Source organism: Dendropsophus ebraccatus, chromosome 4 (genome assembly GCF_027789765.1).
Source record: "Dendropsophus ebraccatus isolate aDenEbr1 chromosome 4, aDenEbr1.pat, whole genome shotgun sequence".
Taxonomy (NCBI): Eukaryota; Metazoa; Chordata; class Amphibia; order Anura; family Hylidae; genus Dendropsophus; species Dendropsophus ebraccatus.
In genome coordinates, this window is record NC_091457.1 from 95,307,958 (window position 1) to 95,327,303 (window position 19,346).

General features: G+C 44.4%; 1 protein-coding gene across 2 annotated transcripts in view; it reads left to right on the forward strand.

Annotated features, from left to right (window-relative positions):
* The first annotated feature begins 2,939 nt into the window (after positions 1–2,939).
* The window catches only part of KIAA0513 (KIAA0513 ortholog), a 47,013-nt gene continuing 30,606 nt past the window's right edge, over positions 2,940–19,346 (forward strand). Inside the window, exon 1 of one of the 2 annotated variants that reach the window (XM_069966304.1) lies at positions 2,940–3,086. The gene's annotated coding sequence lies outside the window, so the exon portion shown is untranslated. The remainder of the gene's footprint in view (positions 3,087–19,346) is intronic. The other variant, XM_069966305.1, reaches the window with a different exon arrangement.

The window sequence follows — 19,346 nt, forward strand, 5'->3', positions numbered from 1 at the left end:
TATATAATGGGAGAGAATAAGGTGACACATTGCATTTGCCTCTTCCTGACTGCCCAGAGTGAGGCATTTTGTTTGTCGGGATAAAGGAGGCATTGGCTATGGTCTGTACAGACATTGGGGGACACTTATTAAGTAGTCTTACTGTAAGAATGTCCATCAACCAATCACAGCTCTGCTAGTAAAATAAAAGTGAGCTGGGATTGTTCTTTGTTGCCCATAGCAACCATGCTTACTGTAAGACTGCTTGAGAAATCGCCCACTATGTCCACAGTTGTTGTGCTAATACCTTCTCAGTTTGCTCTGCTTACAAAGCTAAAGATGTTGCTGTCTCAGCACATTGTACCAGACCCTCTGCCCCTTGATGTACAGGTCTTGGTTTAACTTTATACTTGCGTGTATGTTCTAGGGATAATTAAGCATTATGTTCATAGAAATGGAGAAAAGGTATATGTGATGTGATAGTTGTGGTTATATCGCTTATTCACTAGAGAGCAGAGGTGACATTATGGAGAGTGCAGACTAACAACTAGAGAGTAGCTGTGACATCACTGAGAATGCAGCCTATCCATCACTAGAGAGCAGTAGTGACATCACTGAGAATGCAGCCTATCCATTCACTAGAGAGCAGCGGTGACATCACTGAGAATGCAGCCTATCCATTCACTAGAGAGCAGCGGTGACATCACTGAGAATGCAGCCTATCCATTCACTAGAGAGCAGCGGTGACATCACTGAGAATGCAGCCTATCCATTCACTAAACAATTAAGTATAGAAATAAGTGGTAGACTGACTACTAGGTAAAGCAGTGTCAAACAGATTTATTTTGTGGGTATACTAGTTATGTAGCTACGTACCATAGCATCAATCAGGTTTGGCATAAACCACACAGTATAAAGACTAGGGTGTCAGTCTTTATACTGTGTGGTTTATGCCAAACCTGATTGATGCTACGGTACGTAGCTCTTTGTACATAACTAGTATACCCACTGAATAAATCTGTTTGACACTGCTTTACCTAGTAGTCAGTCTACCACTTATTTCTATACTTAATTGTTTTGTTTGTTTGTTTGTACTAATAAGTGGAGACATATCTGTCTACCTACCTCTGGGATTGTACATCTCACTTTTTTCCTATTCATTCACTAGTGTGCAGCAATTATATCACTGAGAATACAGCCTATCCATTCACTAGTGTGCAGTGGTAACGTCACTGAGAATGTAGCCTGCCCATTTACTAGTCAGCAGTGGTGACACGGAGAACGCAGCCCATCCATTCCCTTGAGAGCAGTGGTGACACTGGGGATGCAGCCTATCCATTTACTAGTCAGCAGTAGTGACACGGAGAACGCAGCCCATCCATTCCCTTGAGAGCAGTGGTGACACTGGGGATGCAGCCCATCCATTCACTAGTAAGAAATGGTAACACTGGGGATGCAGCCTATCTATTCACTAGGAAGCAGTGGTGACACTGGCCTACATGCAGGCAGTAGTTGCTCTTCTAGCCTATATTCAGGCAGTAGTTGCTCTTCTAGCCTATATTCAGGCAGTAGTTGCTCTTCTAGCCTATATTCAGGCAGTAGTTGTTCTGGCCTATATTCAGGCAGTAGTTGTTCTGGCCTACATGCAGGCAGTAGTTTGTCTAGCGTACATTCAGGCAGTAGTTGTTCTTCTGGTCTACATGCAGGCAGTAGTTGTTCTTCTAGCCTACATTCAGGCAGTAGTTGTTCTTCTGGCCTACATTCAGGCAGTAGTTGTTCTTCTGGCCTACATTCAGGCAGTAGTTGTTCTTCTGGCCTACATGCAGGCAGTAGTTGTTCTTCTGGCCTACATTCAGGCAGTAGTTGTTCTTCTGGCCTACATTCAGGCAGTAGTTGTTCTTCTGGCCTACATTCAGGCAGTAGTTGTTCTTCTGGCCTACATGCAGGCAGTAGTTGTTCTTCTGGCCTACATTCAGGCAGTAGTTGTTCTTCTGGCCTACATTCAGGCAGTAGTTGTTCTTCTGGCCTACATTCAGGCAGTAGTTGTTCTTCTGGCCTACATTCAGGCAGTAGTTGTTCTTCTGGCCTACATGCAGGCAGTAGTTGCTCTTCTAGCCTACATTCAGGCAGTAGTTTTCTTCTGGCCTACATGCAGGCAGTAGTTCTTCTGACCTACATGCAGGCAGTAGTTGTTTGTCTGGCCTATATTCAGGCAGTAGTTGTTCTTCTGGCCTACATGCAGGCAGTAGTTTTTCTGGTCTACATGCAGACAGTAGTTGTTCTTCTGGCCTACATGCAGGCAGTAGTTGTTCTTCTAGCCTACATGCAGACAGTAGTTGTTCTTCTAGCCTACATGCAGGCAGTAGTTGTTCTTCTGGCCTATATTCAGGCAGTAGTTGTTCTTCTGGTCTACATGCAGGCAGTAGTTGTTCTTCTGGCCTATATTCAGGCAGTAGTTGTTCTTCTGGCCTGTGTGCAGGCAGTAGTAGATACAACAGTCTGCCGTCCGGCAGAGTCAGTCAGTGGGATGTATGGCCTCCTGAGCAGTAAGCAGAGATGGTGAATATGAGGCGGAACATATCCGCACGGTCTATCAGGATTCCACTAGTTGATGATAAGCCGCTTGCCCGCTTGTGTATGTCTGACCTGTACGGGCCCCGGGATCCCCCAGCGTCAGGAGAGGCCGGTGGGCTCCGGTTTACCCTTCCAGGATGGGACAGGTCACACTCGCTGGCTGCAGCCGGAGCTCCGGTAAGCCGCTCCGTTACCGGCAGCCTAAGTACACAGCACCTAGCATCCCCAGGATCTCACCCTGTCACGTCAGCCAGCAGACAGTCAGCGCCGGGGATGGCTGCGAGATCCCACTCACCTGCCGGGGAAGTGATGCTACTGGACTTTACTGGGACGCCACTATCCTGAAAACTACGTTTCCCAGTAGTCTCTGCGTGCACAGATCGGTGGGTGGAGTAACATGGCCTTGGGTTCTGAGTCGCGCATGCGTGGAGAGCTGCCAGCTGCTGCCAGTGTGTGAGTGGGCACGAAGCAGGCAGCAGGGGCTGAGGAGAGGGGGACTGGCAGCAGCTCAGGCTCCAGAGCTGGACACACAGGTAAGAGGGGCCCCGGCACGGAGGAGGGTGGAAGGGCCACGGTGCTGGGGGAAGCACACTTGTCACTGCCTGCAGGGGAAACAGCTGAGACGGAGAAGAGTGGTAGTCTGTGTATGAGGGTGTAATGTATATACTGTGTGTGTGCATAGTGTGTCCATATGGCAGCATGTATAAGTGTGTACAGCTATATCTGCGGGTGTAGTTGGAGGGTTGCTGTGTTGGTCTCTACCCTGTTCTAGTATATGATTGTTGATGTATATACGCCTCCTGTATTACGGGAACAACCACTGGCCATGAGGAAATGTGGCTGTGAGTGTTTAGTGTATTTCCCCATTAGTTGCCTGCGCTGTGTGCTTTGGGTCCTCCTGATGTTACACCTCTAAGCAGTGTATGAGCCCTGCGATCTGGCACAGGAGCTTCCTGCACAGACAGATTCCCTAAATGTCCAGGCAATGGTCCCCTACACATAGTATTCCAGGCAGCAGCTCTGAACTTTTGTCACATTGTATCATCTGAGATCCCTGTAGATAAATACTTACATAGTGAGATAGGCCAGGGCCGCCTGTTAACCCCTTCCCTGCCTGTCTTTGTAGCACGCCTAGTGTCACAGTGACATGTCATGCTCCAGGCAGGTGGCACTGGTTAACTCTCACTATGCTGGAGCTTCCTGATCTTCTATGTTCCCATTAATATAACAACTTAACAGTTGAGCTGTGTTCTGTGTTCAGCTTTGTGTGTCACCTGGAGATGTTAAACCACAATTATTTATTGCCACCTATTTATAATGTCATTTTCCTTGTTCGCTAGTGTAAGGTCTGTCACGGCTGGAAGCCCAGACATAGTCATTACAACATATCTGTGATCCAGAATCAATAAACAGACACATGTTAACAGTGTGTATTATCAGGACGTCAGCGGAGATTACACAAGCTGAATGTTACTGATCCCTAACCCCTCTAGAACTGTCATTATTTCCAGACTGCTCGGAGACGTATTAAAGGGTTAATAGACTCTTTAATTGTCCTTGTGCTACTCATTATTTGTGACTTTAGACACAAACCCTTCTGTATCACCCATGGATATAGCTGGGTGTCCGGTCACCTTCATTGTTCTTTTACATGTGCCTTTAAATAGGATCCTGAGTTCTGCAGAGTTGACTCATAGTAAATGACATCTTGTGTCTGGAGCATCTGCAGGGGAGCTCATCACTGCAGATCACAGAGCTGCCTATATGGGGGAGCAGAAGCTGCACCCCACCCCCCAAATGCTCTTCTGCTTTATTGGGGGAGGGCCAGCGAAGGGTTTTTATTACGATAGTATAATAGGTAGACAGTAGTGCATAGACTCTAGATCGTATGATGATGAGGAGGTGGGGGGGAGGGGGGAGGTTGAAGCTGCTTTTGCTGTGCAGTCTAGAACCTTCTTCAAGCATACATCAAGGCAGTCCTCATTAACCCATACCCATCTAGGCTCCTGAGGCCTTCCACTAGCAGACTTGACCTATTTCAGCGACATTACTTTTTCTTACAATCCAGATAACATTTTGTTGAGACTATTGGGGGAGGGGGGTTTGCTAGGATTACAACCAATCAGTGGTGTCCGGGGGCTTTATCTGCTAATGTCCTTTTGAGAATGCAGAATAGTAATCCTCATTTTAATGTCTTTTAATCTGAATTGTCTGAGTATTTTCAGGGAGCTTTTCCTGCTGTATCTGAGGGGGAGAACTTCAGTGTCCAGCCCCCAGCTGTTGTCAAACTCCAACACTCCGCATGCCGGACAACTGCATTACCAACCTGTGTGAAGGCCCTTTAAAGAGCAGCTATCTAATATACTTAATTAAAGGGGTTATCCAGGATTAGAAAATTTTTTTTTGATTTCCCCCCCCTAGTAACTGCCTCTCTCTTGTCCTCAGCTTTATTGTGGTATTACAGCTCAGTTCCTGTGAGGTGAAGGAGCCCTGTAATACGCTAGATCTCTGTTTGCTCTCAGTAAGTAGAAACACTATTAGCCTTCAGTGGCTGAAAACGTATCTAGTCCTGCATGCATTGTCACACATCTGGTGTAGCCGATCTGGCTCTCTTGTAACAAGCACCGTGGGTTTAGCATTATCAGTTTGCTGCTGCAGTTTAGGGCCCTTTTACATCGCCAATTATCGACAATGAGCATTGCTAGAAACAAAGCGAGAACACAGGCCATGTCATGGGGAGCATGGGAAAGTTACTTGTTGGCCAAAGGATATTAAAGGTACATGACTACCTTAAAAGTGTTATCTGAGCCACAAAATTTACATGCTTCTAGAGGGGCATGGGGGAAAAAAAGTAAAGACACATCCACCTACCTGGGTCCCCCTGCTGTGATGTCTTCTGTTCCCCTCATTGTCACCCCTCTTCCTACTTCTGAAACAGATTCATCTTGGCAGTAATGGCTTACTCAGCCAATCAATAAGTGTAGCAGTGTCTTACCTCAGTCAGTGATTGGTTGAACGGGAGAAGATTGACAAGCAGGGAACCAGTAGGCAGCAGGGCAAGAGCTGCGAGGGACTCAGGTAAGTGAGGATGTGTTTGATTTTTTTTTTTCTAGCAACATATAAACTTTTTTTTTTTTTTTTGTGCTGCCCAGGTAATCACTTTGAGTGCCCCCACTTGCATGGCCGTGAGAGACTGCACAAATCCCTTTCAACAATGGTACATACCCACTAGTGTACACATATCAGAGTTTGATGTAGTTTAAGCCCGGCCACCAATGAAATCGGTGAACACACAGATACATAGCACACACAGATATGCTTCCCACTGAGCTCTATGATGTCTGTGTACCCATCTCTGTGACCAATAGTTGATTTTCTAGTTCCAGAAATTTAACTTGTTCCATAACTTTTTAACGAGCTTTGGAAATATCAATTGTACAACTTTGTTAAATATCTAGACATGAGGGAGTAGTACTCGATCATATATAACACTATTTGATAAAATTCGTTTTCAGCCGAGTATCTGAGTGAAAATGCAGTAAAAATTCATTGCTCCTCACAACATGCTTTGTGCTTGGTGACAGGCCCTAGGAACACACTGGCATGGCGAGAACAGCGTCTACACACATTGGTTGGCTTACTCATGTGACCTCCAACTATAAGAACTCAGGACAGTTTATTGCACTCTTCGCAAGGTTTAAAAAATTTGTTACGTATTGCCTGCCTCCATATGTAAAACATAATTTTTAGAGGGCCACCTCAAGGGCCTCAAATTCAATTTTTACATGGTTTCCATAATACCCACACCACTTTATGTGTAGGACATGTCTGACCACATCATACAAACACACACAATGACAATTAGCTGTGGGTGCTGTTTGATTTTCCCCTTGCCTGTTCCATCTGTGGTTGTCATAAAGGGGTGTTGGAAAATTTTTCTTTTTCTTACAATTTTGCTTTCTGTCCATACTAAGGTAGAGGAAAGAAGGTTTCCTTGTATTTTTTCCACTTTAGACAGAAGTTATGTTGTGTTTGAAATGTATAGTTGATAGGCTGTGATAGTGGCGTAATACTGTTACTTCGGCATGTTAGATGCACCCAGGCACGCTTTCCCTTGCTGTCCCAGTTGCATTCCAGGGGTGTTTACATCAATGTCTGAGATGTCATTGTGGACTTGGTGACCTCCAAGTGGTCAAATTTAGGTTTCCAAAAATCAAGCATGTATCTCCCATTTACTTCAATTGGTCTCGATATAGTCGAGCATCACAGTCTATTCAAATTGAATTTCAAGCTTTAGAAAATTTTACTATTCGCTCATTTCTAAATATATCTTTATAGAGGAAAATAAACTTCCTTCCCCTATGAGGCCATTTTTCTCCCACCCATCTCCTCTCCCCTCCCCTCATCTTAAACTCATTGTTCACTGATGGATCAAGTGATATGCTGCCTAAGAATGTGAGACAGAGAGAAGCACACAGACTGCAGCAACTTGTAATGAGTGTTATGTCTCACACCAGTGCATGGTTTACAGCTTATACTGAGCAGGATTTCCTACTCTGCATGTGTGTAATGTATGGGTGACAATATTACAGACTTAACCCAATATCTTAGGGACAACTGAAAATTTGAGAAGACGCATGCAGAGGGGAAAAACTGATAAAATGCCATATACCCATATATAGTATGGCCAGAAACTCCTCACGTGCATACAAGATGGCTTACCCTAAAATGTTAGTTGAAAGGTTAGTGATCATTTAAAGGGGTTATCCAGGCTAAATTGTAACACCACACACAACCAGAAGATAGTGGTGTCACTGTTTTCGCAATGTGTTTTCTAACCCTGGATAATGCCTTAAAGATAGGACTTGGTCTAAAAAGCTTGGGAAGAAGAGAGCTAAGGATGCATGCCTCATGTCATGTGTAGCAGTTGTGGCCCTTTAGTTCTGCAAAGGTCCTATTGATTTAGGTGGGTGCTTACTAGCATAAATTATGTAAACTACAATGGAAACTAATGATGAAGAATTTTTGGGGGATGTAATTCAGTGATCTGTCAGATTTTATCAGCAATGTTAGTGTTCATCTCCTTCAAATCAGATTTGACTCTTCTGTTAGAATGTGATGGACCTGGCCATCCAGGTGCTCCCCATATACAGAAATGTAGGTTTTATAGTATCTTCCAGTACACAAATCTCATCATAAGATTGTGAGAGGAGAAAGTTTCTGCTTCACTGGTCGGGAATGAAGAAGTGAGCACAATTCTATGAGGAGATATACTGCATGGGCGATAATACAGATCCCTCCATGCTGCACTATTACATCTGGAGCATGACATACAGTAATAGCAGCAAATATCACACAGGAGGGGGAGTTGCCATCACTCCAACTCAGGGTGTAAAAAGTATTTAACCCTCTTCCCAATGTCTTCTGTCTTTGCATATTTCATACACTTGAATTTTTTACATTATCATCTACCTTTAATATTAGATTAAATTATATAAAATGTTGTTTGTAAATGATGCATTCATTTATTGAAGGAAGAATGCTATTTAGGCCCCATGTGAAGCTGTTGTCCCCTTAGCTTAGGGGGCCTTTACATGCAGAGATTTCTGACAGATTTTTGAAGCCAAAGCCAGGAATAGATTTGAAAAGAAATCTCAGTCTTTCCTTTATGACATGTTCTTTGTTTACAGTCTGTTCCTGGCTTTGGCTTCAAAAATCTGCCAGATAAATATCTCTGTGCAAACACACACCCTAAGTCAGCCAGTTAACCAAATTAACGTAAGGATTGGGATGAATTCCACTAGTCACACCCGCCATGATTCCTGCTGAACCAGTTGTAACCTTGTATCTAGGTACAACCAGTCTGGTAATGTGAAACATACAGAATGTCTCCAAAAAGCAGTCCACAAATGTAGACCAGTGTTTCTGTGTTTTTTTTTTTTCCCCAAAACATTTTTTTTTTTTATTTTCAATTTTTTTTCCATATAACATGTCAGCAGATTATACAAAAAACACCCCTTCCCACCCCTATAGGCTAACCCCCCCCCCCACACACACACACTCACTCGCAGGAATAGGATCTCACAAACACCAGACTTATAAATCTTGTATCTCAGTCACAAATTTAAGGATACCTAAAGAGTCTGCCACATCTGCTTTAAGGTACCATGTGGTGTTTCGAAAAGGCAACATCACCTTCCTGATTTCAGTTTGGTCTAAAAAGGTTACTATAAACGTTTTCCCCTTCTTGAAAAATGACCTCGCCCTCTGTTCCCTAGCTGGTTTGGCATCAAGCTGGTCCATCCGCAAGTAATGTTTCATTTGGGTAAGGACAGACTCTATAGGGGGTATATCCCTGGTGAGCCAGCAGTTTCTGTTTTACCACAATTTCACCAAGAGGGTATCAAACAAATGACTAAAAGTAAAAAAAAAAAAAAAAAAACTTACCTAAATTAGTATGTGATTCCACAATCAGAAAGACACTGCAAAAATGGCAACCATTGGACGGTTAGGAGCTAGGAACCCATTGTGACCAACAAAGAACAAGCTGATCCTGCCAAGAACATTTAGATGAAATGGCTCCTATTACATTTGGTGTAAGGCCAACATCTTCTTCCACAAAAAAACATGATGCCACATGACCTGATGGTGGTGGAATGGTTTGGGCAGCATTGTTTCTGCAGGACCAGCACTGGTCATAACTAATGGAACTAGGAATTGCGATTTCTATTAAGTCCTAAAAGAGAATGCCTGCCCATCAGCTTGTGACCTAAATCTCCAGCACCATTGGGTTATACAAAAAGATAGAAGTCAGGTGAGGGACAAATCCATTCCCACAACACTGTACAGTATATGCTTCATGCAGGGTATATCCTTCATACAGGGTGTACTATAAATCATTATTTACCAATAATCCACTCGGGTCATCCTGAGCCACTTGGTTCAGTGACCAAGGTAAGCAAATACAAAAGCAGATATAACGAAGCTGACTGATGTGCCAGGGTTCAGGGTCTTTAAAATGCTGTGACAACACTAATGCTGCTTTTACACGGAACGATTATCGTGCGAACTTGCACGGTAAAGATCAAATTCAAACGATAATCGTACGTGTAAACGCAGCGAACGATCGAACGACGAGCGAGAAATCGTTCATTTTGATCTTTGAACATGTTCTTAAATCGTCGTTCGCAAAAAATTCGCAGATCGTTCCGTGTAAACAGTCGTTCACCGATTTTACTTATGTGCGAGATAGGCTTAAGCGATCGCAAAACGATTTTACCGTACGATATATCGTTCCGTCTAAACTTTATAAAAAAAATTGTTACTTCGAAATTGTTAATCGTACGATCGGGCGAATTATCGTTCTGTGTAAACGCAGCATAATAGGGCTCTGTTATGGAGGGTGTCAGCTCTTACCCAGTATCTGTTACCTGGTGGCTCATTTGTGGGATGTAAATTCATTGATGTTTTCCTGTATTCTGTATGGCATCATCTATGTTTGTGTCTGTCATGTTTGTATCAGTTTCCTTCTAGTGATCTGTTTTACCTCCCACAGCCCTCAGACTACAGGGAGGATAATTGGCTTCTGATGAAATTATCCAGTCGTGTGGATCCTGTGCCTGCGGGAGGGAGAGTGGAGGAGGAGACAATAAATGTTATTGCTTGTACTGATCTGTCTGTGGAATATCCTGGTGCTATAGGCGGCCAGAGAGTGATGATGTCGTATGGTCCAGTAGCCTGTGACTGTCCACCTGTTGTGGAACCACAACTCACAGAAAGCTACAAATGTTGCTGAGCAATGACCATGCATGTTGGGAGTTATAGTTTCACAGCTGTTGGAAACCACTGATATAGGTCACCAGTGTCTTGGCATCACTGTTGTCTAATGGGGGGTGTTTACATGCACTTTGCTGATTCCACGCATGCCACAAAACAGATTTTCCTGACTGTTATTCTGATGCATGGTTTGTTACGCTGATGCTATCACTTCCAGCTGCAGTCTCTTTCCTTTGTTGTCACCCTCCCTTGTGTCTTGTGATTATCATCCTAATCTTCCCATCAGATCAGCCTCTCGCCCCCTCCTCTGGCGCGGCCCTTGGCCCCTACCCTGGCACAGTCCTTGCTTCTTGTGAGGTGACTCATCCTGTGTTACACTGTTTGCAGACATTCACAGCATCCTAAAACCAACGGGGGAAAGAATAAGGGGCACAAAGCTAGCCCAGGTTAGGAGAGGCTTTTTAGACCATGCAATAAAAGGATTGAAAATCAATACGAACACCATTAAAGGGGCTATCCAGGCTTAGAAAGAAATGGCTACTTTTTTTCCAGAAACAGCATGACTCTTGGTTCCAATTTGGGTTTGGTTTTGCAACCCAGTTCCATTGAAGTGAATAATGCTGCGTTTACCCGGAACGATTATCGGTCGAATTTTCGCAATACGGATCACATTTGAGTGAAAATCGTTCCGTGTAAACACAGCAAGCGACCAACCGACGAGAGAGAAATCGTTCATTTTGATCTTTCAACATGTTCTCAAATCGTTGTTCGCTAAAAATTCTTACGAATTTTCTAACGATTTATTCATCTAAACGCTGATCATTATAAAAAGCAAATCGTTGCTTCAAAATCGTTAAACGATTAATTGGGCGAATTATCCCTTCGTGTAAATGCAGCATAAGCCTCATTGCAAAACGACACCCAGACTGGATACAAAAGTCATGCTGTTTCTAGAAGAGAGTGACCATATTTTTCTAATTCTGGTTAACCCTTTTAACTCTCATTAATCTGCGTTTTATAAGATGGAGTTGCCATACGTGGATTCTGGGAAGCTGGGTGACAACCATTTGGCCACCATCACAGCTTTTGTATGCGTTTTTACATGATTCATCCAGGTTCTAATAGATATTCCAGGGTTTGAAGGAACAAACAATATGGAAACCATTACAGACTTTTGTCATCCAGCTCGCCTAAACACTTGAAGGCAAGTCTGCAGTGTTATGCAGCAATAGCAGCAACATGTGTGGCATTACTTTATTTACTAGAAACACTTGCCGTCAGAGAAAACTGGGTAATAACCTCTGTTGGGGTTAAAAGTAGCTGCTATTTTGGTTGTAACTCACCCTCCTGATTGTAGATGTGCGTACAACTGCAATACTAGACAGTGCCATCCCCTTGCCACAACTTCTCCTGTGGTCCATTTACACAGAGCATTAATTCGCCCAATTGACCGTTTAACGATTTTGAGGCAACTACTTGGTTTCTATAACAATCAGTGTTTATGGTGCGTTTACACAGGCAGATTTATCTGACAGATTTTGGAAACCAAAGCCAGGAATGGATTTGAAAAGAGGAGAAATCTCAGTCTTTCCTTTATGACCCGTTCCCTGTGTATGGTCTGTTCCTGGCTTTGGCTTAAAAAATCTGTCAGATAAATCTGCCTGTGTAAACGCACCATTAGACTGAGAGATAAATCGTTAGAAAAAAATTGTTTTTGCGATCATTTTAAGATCGCTTAAAGAGTCACTGTCGTATTTTTTTTTTTGCAGAAATCAATAGTCCAGGCGATTTTAAGAAACTTTGTAATTGGGTTTATTAGCCAAATCTGCCATTATCTGCATGTAAAAAGCCTTTTCCCAGGTCCCCCCCTCCTTCCTCTTTTTCATCCACTCTGAATCTGAAAAATCTGAAAATTGTGACTTGTTGCAGGAGTCGTACCCTGTCTGCTCTAGGGAGAGGGGAGGGGGGAGGAGGAAGGAGGGAGTTAGCCGGCAGCAGAAAGCAGATAACAGAGGATTACAGGCACGGAGCTGGGTGACAGCTGTAATCGGAGCTCAGACAGGTCACTGGTGATGGTCAGAAGAGATATCCCGTGAGGGATTTGTAGATTAACTCTTTGTTGTCCTGTTTTGGTCTTTTCTTTAGCTCTCTCCATAGGAGAACAATGAAGACAGGGGGGAGAGCTTCAAACTGCTTTTTCATGATAAAAATGCATTTTTCGGATAATAAACCCAATTACAAAGTTTCTTAAAATCGCCTGGACTATTGATTTCTGCAAAAAAAAATTTCACGACAGTGACACTTTAAGCCCACCTCACACATAGGGTGAATCTGTGAAAGACTGTTTACACTAAGCAATCTGCAAGTTTTCAGTGAACTACCAACGACGATTTGAGAACATATTGAAAGATCACGATGAACGGTTTCTCGCTCGTCGCTTGATCATTCACTGTGTTTACACAAGCCGATTATTATCGATCAAATGGGATCATTATCGCGAATCTTTCAATGATAATCGCTGTGTCTAAACGCACCATTAGAGGTGCGTACTCTGTCACTGATTTTCTCCCACGTGAAATGACACTATTAATTGTGTAATGAGCGCAGGTTGTAGGAAGCATTGATGCGGTGGAGGGGCATTTATCTGCTTTGTGTAACTTGTCCATTAGCGGCTGGTCTTATTTCCAGTGTACCACCTGAGGCTTTTCTCTGTTTGAGGACTGGCGTTCACCCATTTTTTTTCTACTCAGCCCAACCAGGGTTAGATTGGTGACCATTGCATAGCTTATTTACCGTTTTCTATTAGCTTTGTAATCTTTGCATTAAGAACTTTGGGGCTCTGGTTCTCCTTTGATATGTTTTGGGTCCCTATGTGGTTAAGGGTATATTATACATGAACTTGTTATGCAGACATGTTGCACATTTATTTATATGATGGATTATTTGATCTGGGTCATTTGACTGTGTATTTTACAGGAATTTTTGTCTTGTCCCTCCACCCTGTTTTTAAGTGCCCTGTGTGGTCATGTTTTTATGGGAATACTTGGGCATTGTTTATTAATAAAGCATTTATTTGATATAAGTACATACAATTTGTGTAAATTCACAGGGTTTTGTAGGTTTTTCCTGGTATGATTTTCCCTTGAGGTGGAGTAATCATTAATATAGTTTGTTTGTAGGACGTGTTGTCTGAAACTGGGGGTGTTAGCTGCAGAACTAGAAAAACTGTTTAAACAAGGAAATGTCCTGAGAGGTGCAGAAATAAACAGGTACTGTATGAGGGCCTGGTGCTACTCCAACTGTGCTCATTGGTTGCCTTCTTTCTCATTCATAGCACTGGAGGGTTACTGCATGTGTGCGGCCAAAAATGGGACTGCATCCTATCTGGGGGCACATGGTGGGGGAAGCTGAATACTGTGAATTTTATGCCACAAAAAGGTAAACTGGTACCAAAACCTGGAAAAATGCTGTGACAATAGCTTTTAATGTCTGGTAGATGCAGGTCTTATCTCTGGGACCCACACCTACTTCGAGATTCAGGGCCCTCCTGCCCTGGAGGTGGTTGGGAAGCAAAGAAGAGAATGAGCCATTTTCTGCAATTTATCTGAAACAGGTCATACAGGTTTATTATTGGGAGTTGTGTTAACAGCAAAGCATCACAAACTGTATTAGTTATGGGAGCTGTCTATCTCAAGATAAATATGACTCCCAGTGGTGGGGTCAGACATGTATGTCCTGGCGATATGCTGTATATGTTCAGGTGGGAATATCACTCTACTACCATCCAGAGCTGTATTCACAATTCTGCAGAATTACTGTTACCTTGACTGCAGCCATGTCATTTTGTTGCCCCCTTGTGATGCACTATGGAAGATGCAGTTTCTCTTGGTGTTGTACAGCAGCCTGATTTACAAATCACATAATCTTCCATGGCGCTGTATAGCAGAGTTGCACTGCATGAATTTTAGAAGGGTTAGCATACCGATGTTTTTTTTCACGTTTTAACAATTGGAATTATGAATGCAGCTCTGTATGTGTTAGGATTATAATATATGACATAAGTAAAGCTGCATAATGTACAGCTTGGTGTATGACACTATAGTAAATATTGGTGCAGCAGGGGACGTCTGGCTCTAGCACATTACATTCCAAGTGCAGTGTGTTGGCAGCAGGCTTGATGTATACATGCCAGACTTTCTATGTTGTTATCTCCCGTCTGTTATCTTCCTCTTCACCGTACACAGATCTCAGTTATCCAGCTGCTTCCCTCAATTTATCTTCTAGCCACTTCCGGCTTGAGCTACTTTTATCCACAGTGACTCATTTCTGTCAACTAATGGAGACTGGCGCATGCTGGGAGATGGCACAAACTTCTGTCAGTGATCAGACATCATGGGATGTCAGTGATGGTGTGCTGTACGATGTGCAAGTAGCTGCCCTATGACACATCCTATTTATATACTAACTGTAATTCTCATTATCTTTTCTGATTCTGTCTATGTGGTCAGTGCACAGTACCTCTTCTATTCTTCTGTAAGCTAGGTGTCATTTTCAGAATCTGTATGGGCACTGCATTATTACTGCAGTAGTTTGATATCTTTATATGTAGGATGTAAAGATGCCCATGCACCTTAGATAGCTGTCGACCAAGCGCTTTATCCTCACCACACACAAACATGCTCAGCTCAGGGAGGCTTATCTACTCTAAGAACAAAAGGATTGGGCGTGTTAAAATCCAGCTGCCCGGTCTTCTGTCCCTGACATCCTCATCCTGTGATGTTTATCTACAGTGTAATCCGTTTGCATCCTAACACGCTTACAGTTAAAAGCAGCACTCATCTTATAGGCCGCAGCAACTTCATGCCTGCAGCCACTAGAGGCCAGGGGGTATCTCTGACAACACTCATACTACGTATGTGCATACTGAAGGAAAAGACACTTCAAACAAAGCAGAAAACCGCTTGGAAGATGGACCTTACCTAATGGGGGCTGTCTACAGGGGAACACTACTGGGGGGCAGTATAGCCAGTGGGGCTCCTTTATACTTGAAAAACTACCCACTGGGGGAACTAGCTAATGGGGTATCTAGCAACTGAGACACCTGTATACTGGGGAACAGGGCCGATTCTAGCTTTTCTGCCGCCTGAGGCGAAAACTGACAAAGCGCCCCCCCCCCCCCCCCCCCTCAGGGCAATAGTCAGGGAGAGAAGATCCAGGACAGGCACAGTGCAGCATCGCAGTGTGTATGGGACAGCACTATAGATAACAGTGTGCTCTGTGCGGTGACCACATTTTTTTAACAGTTTGAGCCACTATGGGCCCCCTGGGAGCTTCAAAACAAACAACAATCTACAACTGCTGACCTCTGACCTCAGGAGCCGGAGAAGAGCCATAAAACGGGCTGCTCTGTTAACTCTTTCAGTACTGCAGAATGTAGAGTATTACTGTGCATCACTTACATTCTGCAATACAGAAAGAGTTAACAGCAGAGCAGAACATGACCTTTATGCCTTTTCTCCGGCTCTTGCACTAAGCTGAGGTCAGCTCGGAGTTCGGCAGTGCAGAGAAGAAATAATATAGTGTCCCCGCTGCTGTTAACTTTTTCTTTTCTACAGTGTGTAAGTGATGCAGAGTATAATAACTCCGCATTATTGAAGGGGTTAACAGCAGGAGACACTATATCTATGTCTTATGTGATGTGAATACCTGTGAATACGAGGCATAAAAGTGCATCCTCAGCGCTTCTCATGAGGCAACTGACAGGCTGGGCACTGAGCCGTAACTAGTTGTAACTAGTTGTAATGATAATGACACAGGAGGCTGATGCCGCCCCCCTCAAGGGCTGTGTTATCTGCCGCCTGAGGCAAACACTTCACCTCGCCTCATGGCAGATACGGGCCTGCTGGGGAAACTTCATAAAGTGAAACCTTAGATTACAAGTAACTTGGTGTGACAGCGTTTTGCAAGACAAGCCAACGATTTTTTGAAAAATTACAGAAGTCGGACCCCCAGCAATGTACAGATTGGCCCCCATATCTAAACAGAAATAAACAGGTATAAGGGCCTGGTGCTACTCCAACTGTGCTCATTGGTTGCCTTATTTCGCGTTCGTAGCACTGGAGAGTTACTGCATGTGTGTGGCCAAAAATGGGACTGCATCCCATTCTTGGGGCACATGGTGTGTGTGTGTGGGGGAAATACTTTATGCCACAAAAAGGAAAATGGGAACCAGCACCTGGAAAAATGCTATTAAAATAGCTTTCAATGTCCGATAGATGCATATTCATATTTTTTTATCTCCCATATGACCCTTATCAAAAGTTGTCAGGTACTAAGGAGCCTTGTGATACTGCGCATGAGCTGCACCTAGGGCTTGGCAGCCGCCTATTTCGCTGACATGCCTTGCTCTGAGAATGGATATTGATGTACTGAAGCCAATGTTAGCCCAATGAAGCGCGTCTGCCCCTGCTCATCTCCACAGCCGCCACTCTAGTCTGTTGTCTCCTAAATGTCTTCAGACGACCATGTCTTCCTGTGATGATGGGAGACTGGCAGCCATGGCTGAAGGAGAAGAATGCAGAGCACTGTGCCCCCGCTCTTTTTCTAAGACCCGTTGGCATGCTAAACGTTGATTAGAGGAGACAGGTCTGAGCATGTGAAGCTCCGACATTTTATTGTGAGCTCTGTCGGCTTTACATAACTCCAGAGACACAGGGTGTTGTAGACTAGCAGAATGGGGGTATATTGCAGGGTCCAGCAAGGATCAACATCTCCTGCGTATCTACTCTTGTTACATTTAAAATTCACATCTCTGTTTTTTTGCCCCATTACAGGGTAAACCTGCTAGGTCAGGTGACTGAGAAAGCACTGTAGATAATCTGCACTCTTTCTTTCTTCTCTAATAATTTAAATTGTCATTACAGCTTTGGATGTGACCGGAGTGAAACATGCCAGTTCTGGATAGAAATATCCCATAAAAATTTATGCGCATTGGGGAGTTACAAATGGTTAATGGCTGCACAATTTGGGGGGGGGGGGGGTGTAATGGTTGCTGGTTGTTATCAATTTCTAGAGGCAAATAACTGTACATATCTACCGATCCACATTTATAATTTTCCTTATGATCAGCATTTTACTTGCACTGAGGACTTTTTTAGATATAACTGTGACTAAGCCTCCATTGTGAGAAGTATGAGGTCAGAAATGTTTCCATTCACTAATAATAAGCCACAAACATGGTAAATTAATAGAAAGAAAGTCATGCTGTAGCTTGTAGTTCCTTTCCATAGTCTATAAACTTGAAAAGTTGAAAATGCCAGTCACATTAAAGGACCACTTCTGTGTGTCAGGACCAGCTCTTGTTTTTGGCATTTTGGAAAATTGCCTGTATAATAAGCAGGGGCGGTCTTGACATTTCTGGGGCCCCAAGCGAAGTTATGTCTGAGGGCCCCCCCCCCCTCGACACATGTTCCAAAACAATAGACCGCTGTGTGTTGCCCTCAGTAGTATATACCCCTTGTGCGCTACCGCCAGTAATATATACTCCTTGTATGCTGCCCCCAATAGTATATACCCCTTGTGTCCTGCCCCCAGTAGTATATAGACCCCTGTGTGTTCCCCCAGTTATATATAGCCCCCCGTGTGCTCCCCCAGAAGTATACAGACCTCCTGTGTGCTGCCCCAGTTGTATATAGACCCCCTGTGTACTGCCCCCAGTTGTATATACCCCCTGTGTGCTCCCCCACTAGTATATAGGCCCCCTGTGTTCTCCCTCAGGGGTGCTTAGCCCCCCTGTGTGCTCCCCCACTTGGATATAGACCTCCTGTGTGCTCCCCCACTTGGATATAGACCCCTGTGTGCTCCTCTAGTAGTATATAAACCCCCTGTGTGGTTCCCCCAGTAGTACATAGACCCCTGTGTGCCCCACCAGTATTATATAGACCCTTTGTGTGCTGCCCCAGTAGTATACAGACCCCTGTGTGCTCCCCCAGTTATATATAGACCGTGCCTCAAAAGTAGTTTATAGACCCCCTGTATGTTCCCCCAGTAGTATATAGACCCCGTGTGCCCCACCAGTAGTATATAGACCCCTGTGTGCTCCCCCACTTGAATATAGACCTCCTGTGTGCTCTCCAAGTTGTATATACACCCCATTCTGCTGCCCCAAGTAGTATATTGACCCCCTGTGTGCTGCCCCCAGTAGTATATAGACCCCTCTGTGAAGCCCCAGTAGTCTATAGCCCCCCTGTGTGCTCCCCCTGTTATATAGCCCCCTTGTGTGCTCCCCCCATTTATATAGACCCCCGATGTGCGCTCCCCCAGTTAAACAGACCCCTGTGTGCTCCCCCTCCCATATAGTATATAACACAATAAAACAAACACTATACTCACCTGGGTCCGGGTTTTCCCTGCGGTCACAAGAGGCCGCACTCCCCTTGTCCTGGCGCCGATGCTCCAGTGATGTCACTGGAGCGTCTGCACCACAAGGACAAAGCTGCCACTTGTGACCGCAGGGAAAACCCTTCCTGCGGCCACAAGAGTGACTGACAGGAAGGGAGCCAATGTCTCCCGCCCTGTCAGTGCTGCTGCATGTAACTATGAGCGCTCATTACGAGTGCTCATAGTTACAGTTCAGATGGCAGCAGCGAGCAGGGCAGCGGCCCTGTCCAGCGGTCTTGAGCACAAGAGCGGGGCGTGGGGGCCCGCCTGGATGTTGTGGGCCCCAAGCGATCGCTTGGGGTGCTTGGTGCCAAAGACCGCCACTGATAATAAGAGACATCCAGAGCCCTGAGCCTCATCAGCTCTCATAACAGGGATCCTGGCAGACAGCAAGGCTGGTGATGTCCACCCACAGTGGCAGAGAGTTTAATCCCCCTGCGTGGGCGAAGGTGCTGGGAAGGATTTGTGCTCTGTGCGCTTACTGTCTCTCTAATAAAGTGAGGGTCACAGCCTGCTCATCCCAGGGAGTCATCATGCTATGGTGGGAATGAATGCACAGGCTCCAATTACATTTTACT